The sequence below is a fragment of the Callospermophilus lateralis genome, chromosome 1 (genome assembly GCF_048772815.1).
Source record: "Callospermophilus lateralis isolate mCalLat2 chromosome 1, mCalLat2.hap1, whole genome shotgun sequence".
NCBI classification, from domain to species: domain Eukaryota; kingdom Metazoa; phylum Chordata; class Mammalia; order Rodentia; family Sciuridae; genus Callospermophilus; species Callospermophilus lateralis.
In genome coordinates, this window is record NC_135305.1 from 144,469,515 (window position 1) to 144,478,541 (window position 9,027).

The 9,027-nt window shown below is 36.4% G+C and overlaps 1 pseudogene; it reads left to right on the plus strand.

The window, feature by feature from the left end:
* Positions 1 to 2,849: 2,849 nt before the first annotated feature.
* On the plus strand, positions 2,850 to 7,055 carry LOC143642044 (carnosine N-methyltransferase-like; annotated as a pseudogene).
* The last annotated feature ends 1,972 nt before the right edge of the window (positions 7,056 to 9,027 follow it).

Here is a 9,027-nt window from a genome sequence, read left to right on the forward strand (position 1 = left end):
AAGAGAGTGTGAGTGTCTAATGCAGAAACCAGGTTCTCTAGAGACACTTTTCATCCAGAAAACTGTGTACTATTTGCTTCATGGTTATGGATGGAAGTGATATGACTTTCAATTTAAAATCCAAAAAATTATTATTCTTTTCTTTTACTTTTGCTACTGCACTTTGAACCCAGGGCTGTTTCACCCCTGAGCAACAAATTCAGCCCTTCTTTTATATTTTCATTTAGAAATATGGTCTTTATAAGTTGCTTAGGGCCTCCCTAAGTTACTGAGGATGGCTTTAAACTTGGAATCCGTGTGCGTCAGTCTCTTGGGTTACTGGGGTTATAGGCATGCACCACCTCACCTGGCTTTAACAAATCCATTGAGATAACCCAATTTCCAGTCAGTATCTCCATGCTTATTCCATAGCTTGGATGTAGTGGGAAACCAGCTGAGTGAGTGGAGACCAAGGTCATGCCTGTGGCTCAGGGGGTGGTACACAGAATAACACTGGGCAGGTGTTTCCTGTCCCACATACCCTTCTGTGTCACCATGAGTCACTGCCAGCTGCTCCCACTGCCATGTGCGGTGGTACAGAAGTAGCCTCATCTGTGACCTGAGTCCTGCTGGTGGTCAGGGTGTCAGGTTTTCCATGTTGAAACCTGAAATCAGACCAAGGATAGTGTATGTCATTTGCTATCATCATAATTGACAAGTAAAGGAGCCTGGAATGGCTTCTGCTGGTACTAATGTCCATACTTATGCCCCAATGTGCCTTTAGAGCAGTGTTACTAGCTGTCTTACTGATGGCCAGGTACTGAGGATGGCTGAGTCAGGTCAGAGGAGGCCAAGGTGACTCCAGAGAGAGAAAAGGAGAGGTGGGATTAACATTGAGAAAGACTTCCAAAGGATTTTCTGCCTGCCTGGTCTAGACTCACTTCAAGGATGCTCTTGGCTTTCTGGTAGCCCCCTCCCTTCAGGGTAAGTCCAGTGTCCCATGGGCTGACTGGAGGGTGGTGTCATTGAGCATGTGAGCAGCAGCTCCTCTCTCCTGGCAGCTATAGCCCCTCAGACTCACCGCAACCAGTAAGCAAGTGTGGGGCTAAAATCCTGAGGATCCTGTCCCCCAAAGGCAGAGCCATGCTGAGCTGAGAGCCAGCTCCAGGTTGATCCCAGAACCCTGGGCTCCATGGGTTGGTCCCTTGAGGAAGAACTTGTGCAGTATCAGAGAAGCCCAAGAAGCAGGGGCGTGCAGACCATGGTGGAGGTTTCCCTGAGTCTGCATCCTGAGGACTTCGCTGGGCTGGCTTCTCAAGTCTTCTCTTGTTCCAATCTAAGAGATTGCTGTCCATCATGCAAATTATCCTTAGCTCCAGGCTGATTCTGGAGGAGATTTTTTATAAGCAGCACTTATCCACAGGGGACAGGGAGAGGAGGGACAGCCCTTCACACTCACCCTCAGCCCCTAGGATGCTTCTTCATGGTGTGGTCTCCTAGCTTCTGTTGACAAACGCTGCCCAGACTTCTTAGATGGACTCTGTGCTCAGGAGGGCCTGGAGGTCATTGGGATTATCAGGAGATTGAAGCACATGCAGGTAGGAGGACACCTGCATGACCCAGGTGCTCTTCGTTCCAGTGCAACAGGCTCTTATAAGAAATATTCATGATAGTTTTTTTGTATAACAGTATTCTGAACAGAGGTCATATAAATGTGTATTACCGTCTGAAGCAAGGTAGATACATTTTTATAAAGAATACTTCTGAGTAGTTATCCTGGGGTCTAATCTTCAGAGAACAGTGGGTGAGATCAGCATCTTTTTGGCTAGGAGAATGGCAACCAGCATGTTTTTTTCCCCTTGGTTGATATTTTTCTATCTTTTCTCCCTTGCCCCCCCTGCAATTTATCTCTGCTTCTCTCTTCTTCACTATGTAATATAATAGTAAAGTTGCAATCTTTAGTAATTAATTTCTCCACAAATTCCAGATCATTACTCTGATTTTATACTTGGGGTTAGAGAAACTGTGAAAAACAGTTTTAACTAGTTTTTGTTTCTTATTAGTATATGGTTTGTTGTGAAGTGCTTGTATAAACAGGGTTTAGTGTTTATACCACTCTCTCATGTGCTACTGATGCTGAGAAGAGAAGAGAACACACATTGAGTGTAGTAAGTATGAACAACTGGATATTCCCCCAACCAGGTTCTCTTAAGAGAAAGCAGCTCATGATATAGTCCCTTGTATAAAAGTAGAAGCAATAATCATCCCAGCACATGAATAGACATATAAGTGAAAAAGTAAAGTATCAAACAATCTCCAAATAGCCGACAACACTGATCAACAACTGATCCCATTGACATCACAGTTAAGGAAATGAAGAAAGAATTTAGAAAGTTAGTAGTTAAAATGTTCAGTGACCTAAAAAATTTAAGGAATGAACTAGAGATAAAATACAGAAAGTGAATGATCATTTCAATAAAAAGAGAGATTCTTAAAAAGAACCAATGGAAATCCTGGAAATTAAAGACTCAATAAATTATTTTTGAAGGCAGAATGTCAGGCTTTGAAGACAAAGTATATAACACTGAACATAGAGTCAAAAATAAAGAAAAGATGTTAAGTAACCCTGACCAGAATATTGAAGAAATCTGGGACAACATTAAGAGAACAAATCTAAGAATCATTGGTGTTTTCAAAATACAAACTAAAGGAGTGCACAATATTTTCAATGAAATGCTCAGAAAATTTCCCAAACCTTAGGAACAGAAGAAAATTCAGACTTCAGTCACCCGAAGGAGCTAGGGGAGGACTGGGGCCCACGAAACTCATGGTAAAGTGGTGGCAATGTCCAGGATCAGGTGGCAGCAGCAATGGGGCCCTGCTCAGAGCAGAGTGCCCTGGGTGTTAGCCTGCCCTTGGTTCCCTGGAAGAGGACCAGTGACCAGTGTGAGAATGGCAACAGCAGCAGAAGCAGATGCTCAAATTCTTCTCTGTATTTTTTAGCCTAAGACAGAGGAGGCCAGGCCATGTGGCCCAAGTAGCTGGAGGGGGTCAACTGCACAAGATGGGAATTCTCTAAACCAGGATATGGAGGCTATTCACTAATCAGGGTAACAAAATTATCACTGTAGGTCTGGACAATGCAGGGGAAACTAGCATCTATAAAAACTTTTCTATTTTCAATTTCAAAATTATAGGTTCTCCTTAAAATTTTTCAAGAAGAAAATTATAGTACATTAAAAAAGGTACTTAACTCTCACAATATTAATGTAAACCATAGTTTCTTGAAACATTTGAAGACATCATAGAAAATATGCTCTTACTGACAAAAGCATGTTAGTTTTTCAATATTTTTATAATTTCTTTAGCTCTGCTCCATGTCAAGGGAAAGTCTTTTTTGTGTGTGATTAAAGACATGGAAAATATCTAATCAATTTCCTTCAGATAAATATTTTTTAGTTTATATGATAAATATGGAAGACTAGTGCCAGTTTTCAATCTCCATTTTCTATTGTCTGAGCTTCCATTTCACTTCTTCTCTTTTTGGCTGTGGAGTCAAAATATGGTTACAGGAAAAATTTAGCTTTAAAATGGTCACACTGCATAAGAAGTATAATAGTCACTTGGTCACATTGCATAAGAAGAAGACCACAGAAGCCATAAGTGTGATTTAACAATATTTGACACATTTTAACTCAAAAAGTGTAGAAAAAGGAAACAAGAGTTGGTACTACTCAAGTAAGTGTTTGCCATTTTTTAAAAAATTTAATATTCAAAGTTTAACATTCAAATATCATCTTTTCAGCATGGTATTCAGCATGGTATTCAATTTTTAATTGCTAATTTTTAATTGCTAATTCTCATCTATTTCCTGGGGAAATATCTGGTAGACAAACTGAAAAAAATGAAAAAAAAAAAATAAAGCAGACTTTTAAAAATAATAAAAATAGTGGAAAGTAAGGGTTTACATTTATATGAAGGGGGAAAGCATACTTCAATAGTGATATCCACCTTTAATAATTTTATATGAATAGAATTGTACATATATCCTCTACAGTAGGAAGTAAGGTAGAAGAGATAGTGATTAACGATGTACATTTCCTAATGTGGGATATTGGTGGCCAAGAATCTCTTTATTCTTCCTGATACTTATACTAACACTGTCTTCATAATAGAATTAATGAAAGTGTAAAACTACCAAAGATCAATGAGATTTTTGGTCCTTTTGAAAGATAAACAAGACTGATAAACTCTTAGCCAAATTAACTAAAAGAAAGAGAAAGAAGAGTCAAATCAACAAAATCATAGATGAAAAAGGAGATATCACCACAGACAATTCTGAAATTCAGAGGATCATTAGAAACTGTTGTGAAAACTTATATCAATAAATTAGAAAATCTAGAATATATTGCCAAATGCTGAGACACATATGACTGACCCAAAATGAATCATGAGTATCTAGAAAATTTGAACAGACCAAGATCAAGCAATATAATTGAAGCAGCAATTAAAGCCTTCTAACAAAGAAAACCTAGTGGCCAGGTGGATTCTCAGCTGAGTTCTGTGAGACTTTTACAAAAGAACTAATGCCATTTCTCCTCAAAATTTTCCATGAAATAGAAAAGGAAGGAACACTGTCAAATTCACTCTATAAGCCAGTGTCACCCTGAAACCAAAACCAGACAAAGACACATCAGACTGATATTCCTGATGAAAACTGACGTGAAAATCCAAAATAACAAGCTGCCATGCCACATTTAAAATAATTTAGGAAGATAGTACTACATGATCAAGTATATTTTATCTCAGGAATGTAAGTGTGGTTCAACATATGCAAATCAATAAATGCCATTCACCACATGAATTATGTGATTATTAAGTATAAGAATCATGTGATTATCCCAAGTGGTGCAAGAAAACTATACAAAAAAGTCCATCACCCATTTATGTTGAAAACACTGGAGAAACCCTAGTGTTTACACTAGGGATGGAAGGAACTTATTACAATACTGGAAAGGCTATATATGACAAATTCAAGGCCTCCATCATACTTAGGGATAAAAGCTGAAAACATTTCCTCTAAAATCAATAACAAGACAGGGTATCCACTTTCACCACTACTATACACTGTAGTCCTTGAAACTCTCACCAGAACAATCAGGAAAAAGAAGGAAATTAAAGGGATACAAATAGGAAAACAAGTCATCTCTGTTTGCTGTTGATAAGATACTATATTTAGAAGTCCCAAGAAAACTCCACCAGAAAACTTCTAAAGTTGAAAAACAAATTCAACAAAGTAACAGGATAAAAGGTCAACTTACATAAATTAATTGCTTTCCTCTTCTCCAGTAATGCATCTGCAGAGAGAGAAATCAGGAAAAGTATCTCATTCTGTTAAGGTCTGTAAACAAGTCAGATTGGCACCTGTTATTTTGCCAGAGAAATGTTAGAGTCTGTAAACAAGTCTGGATGGCACCTGGCCAATTGCCAGAGGGAGTGGTTTGTGAAGTAACAAAAACAGGCCAATAAGTGTGGAGATTCCTTATTGGTTGACTGCTGTATCTATTTTATGCTAATTAGATAAGCTATATAAAATGTATAAATATCGCTCAGATCCTACAAATCCTACAATAAACGGCTCCTATTCCTGCTGCATCAACGTAAACAAACTGGGGTTAGTAGCTCAGTAGTGGAGCGCTCACCTAGCATGCATGAGGCACTGGATTTGATCTTCAACACCACATACAAATACCTTAAATGTATTCATTTACAACAAAAACTATTTTTAAAATACTTGGGAATAAATCTTATCCCAGCTAGCCAACCAATTTATACTGCAGACCTGCCAATTTACATATATCTCTGATGCCCAGGTGCAGACAGTGTCAGAGAATAGATAATTTGGTAAGATATTGACATCAAACTCCATAAACTACAAAGATAACACTCAATATTAGCTTGACAATTTGCAAGATTTTTTTGTCTTACATTCATGCAAATTTGTTAATTATCATGAAAATATACATTTAAGCACTTTATTGTTAATCTATATTCTTGAAAGCAACTTCAATCACTCCTTGAAGGCCATACAAGCTCAGTAGCTGAAAACCAGTGGGACCCCAGTGCGTTTGGAACCCTGAGGTTGGTGGGGGCGGGGTGGGCAACCTGTTCAGGGCATGTCTGCGACGAGCGCCATCTGGAGGAAACCAGCCGACACAGCGCTTTCAGTAGCTAGGAGCAGCAAGGCTGAGATGCCTGGGGCGAAGCAGGCAATCTAGCAACACTGTTGCCTCCCACTGACCCTTTCTCAGCTGCACAAGGGCTGCAAGGGAGGCTTGGGCAACCTCCGTGAGATTAAGAAAAGTACAAGTGCAGTTCTCTGCCTGGCTTTTGGGCTAATCATTAAAGAAATTTTGAGTTTTTCTAAAAGACAGATGGGATCCTACTAAAGAACTTATTCTGGTATCTGTAGCTGGACTAGGAAATCTGGACTGGGAATTAGCCATGGTAGGTGATGCTTGTTAAAGATAGGAATTAATTTTTTTGTTTGTTTTTTTGTTGTCGTTGTTGTTGTTGTTGTTGTTTTAGGCTCTTTTATCCCAACCTTGTTCTGAACAGATGTTCTAAAATTAATAAACATACATTTTATTCCTGGATATATCTGTTTAGCAATAATGGGAGATCAAAAGATCAGATGTCACCCATTTTTTCCCTGATATTGACCCCCATAGTCTTCCTCCTGGTTCTAAATTTTGACAGTAGGAGATTTTCAGGAGATTTATTCATAATGCAGGAGATGGCACAATATTGCCACCTGTTTCTGCATAGGCACAGCTCACAATGTGATTGACTATTTTGATACAATATGAAAAACATTCAAGCCAGGTGAATTTTGATAAATCTTGGTTCTCTGCTGTACTACTTTGAAAATTTGGCAAAGACTTTTCCATAGAATTGAGCTATGAGGATATAAACAATGTTGTTTTGCAAAATAGATTCCAGGTACAGGTGGAAAAAGAATCTGTATTGTTAACCTAGATTGTGAAGGATCTCTCTATGATGAAATACTATTATAGATTTGTCTTATTTGTGGTCCATAAGCCACAATAATGGTTTTAGGTTATATCACCCAGAAAAAAAATTAATAAGAACAAATGCTGAGATAAACAACTCAAAATCAACTATCAGTGATGACAAGATATCAAATCAGTGGTGCCTTCTTATTCCTAATAATATGTAGAAATAGTGTCTATTCACTTTAAGATACCTATACTTTTGTTTATAAATAGAGCATGTAATGCATATTTTCATTGCACAGGTAAAAATGGAGGAAATAACCTTCACATATATGTTTACATTGAAGCCCACAATTGTCTTTCAGTTGAAAAAAAATAATCTCCAGTGTCTTCATGAAACTGTCACAAGTCTGCCATGTTAATGACTGATTTTATTGAAGTCCATAATAATCTCCTTTCTATTGTTTTATATGCATATCATATGCTATTTTTAGAAATCTAAGAGTCCGTTACATTCAACATGTGGAATTGTCATTTGTTTGCTTTCTTCCTGAGCAATCTATATATAAAATATGAATTTATTCATTTTTCTTCCATAATAGTTGACTGTATTTTTTTCTGGTTCACCTGAATTAAGAGAAGAATCAGCTATTTCATTTTTATGAAATGTTAAATTTAATCAGTAAAATATAATTGGGTAATTAAGTCTTTTATGCACATTAAGTGGAACACTTTAAGAAAGCAAACTCATCATGGGACACTTTGAAAGGTATGGGATCTCAACATTCTAAGTAAGGAACAAAAGTAGTGCTACAAGAGTGGAAAATAAACATCTGCCTATTTGAAATGTATGATTTCAAACTAGAAATGAATACAGTTTGTCAATGTGATGTTTACAGTAATGTATTTTCTTGGTTTTGGATTACCAGGATTATGAAAGGAAGCACTTTTTTTTAGTTAATCATATACTAGTAAAAACTCTCATAATGGTATTAATGTGGAAAATCTTGACTATGAAATTAGGGATAAATTATCACCAGTGGTGTGTCCTTAAGCAGAAGGCATTCATGTCATTTCATATTAACACAATTTTGTTCCTTGATAGCTGGAGCTTAAAAATTACATATGCTGCCATAAATTTTCTTTTTTTAATCTCTTGGAGAGCAAAGATGAATAAAGTTTTAATCTTTTATTGGAGAAAAGAAAGAACTTTTATTGAATATTTTCACAGACAATTATGATTGCTTTAAATTATCTCTTTGGCAGTTTGAATTAGAGGGACTTATTATGCTGGTAACATAAGTGTCATGGTTTTGATAAGAAAACTTAATTGTGAATCATTAGACCTGAGGGCGGGTTCTGCATAGAGTGAGGGAGCACTTTTATCTTTATTCCTGGTATTCAGGGTAGGGTTCCAAAAAGCTAATTTGACTTGTCAAGTTAGAGAAATCTGAAACCTGAGGTTTTTCAAAACAAACTAAAACTATGATGTTTTTGTGTCCCTCAGTACTTGGCAGGCATATATTTGGTAGGAATTCTCATCACTTATATGAAAAAACATGAAATTAACAGTAAAATGGAAAAAACACAAAATTATATTTAAGAAAAAATTAATGAGCATATATATTTAAAAACATACATTGGACAGCAAAGAATGCTTGCTGTATTTGAATAATTTTAAAAAAATGACTTTTATTTGCTCACTAGTGTTTTCTCAACTTGAATCAAAACAAAAGACATTTTTTTCACAAAGGCAAAAACAGATCAAAACTGACGGATTGTTTTTGTTACCTAATTTTTTTTCACTATCAGGTTTTATCCTTTAATAATGTTACCTACATTTCCAAATTATAGAATATATTTTAATTAACTTCAAAATTAGATATTTTATTTATTTTAATTTTTCACTCATGAGTGTTGATTTTAAATGTTCTATAAATATTTGCATCACTTTTTTGTAGCTTTTCAGTTAAGATATTCTAAACTCAAAAATGTGGTATCAATAAATAATAGAAGAGTCTTTGGAGGATTT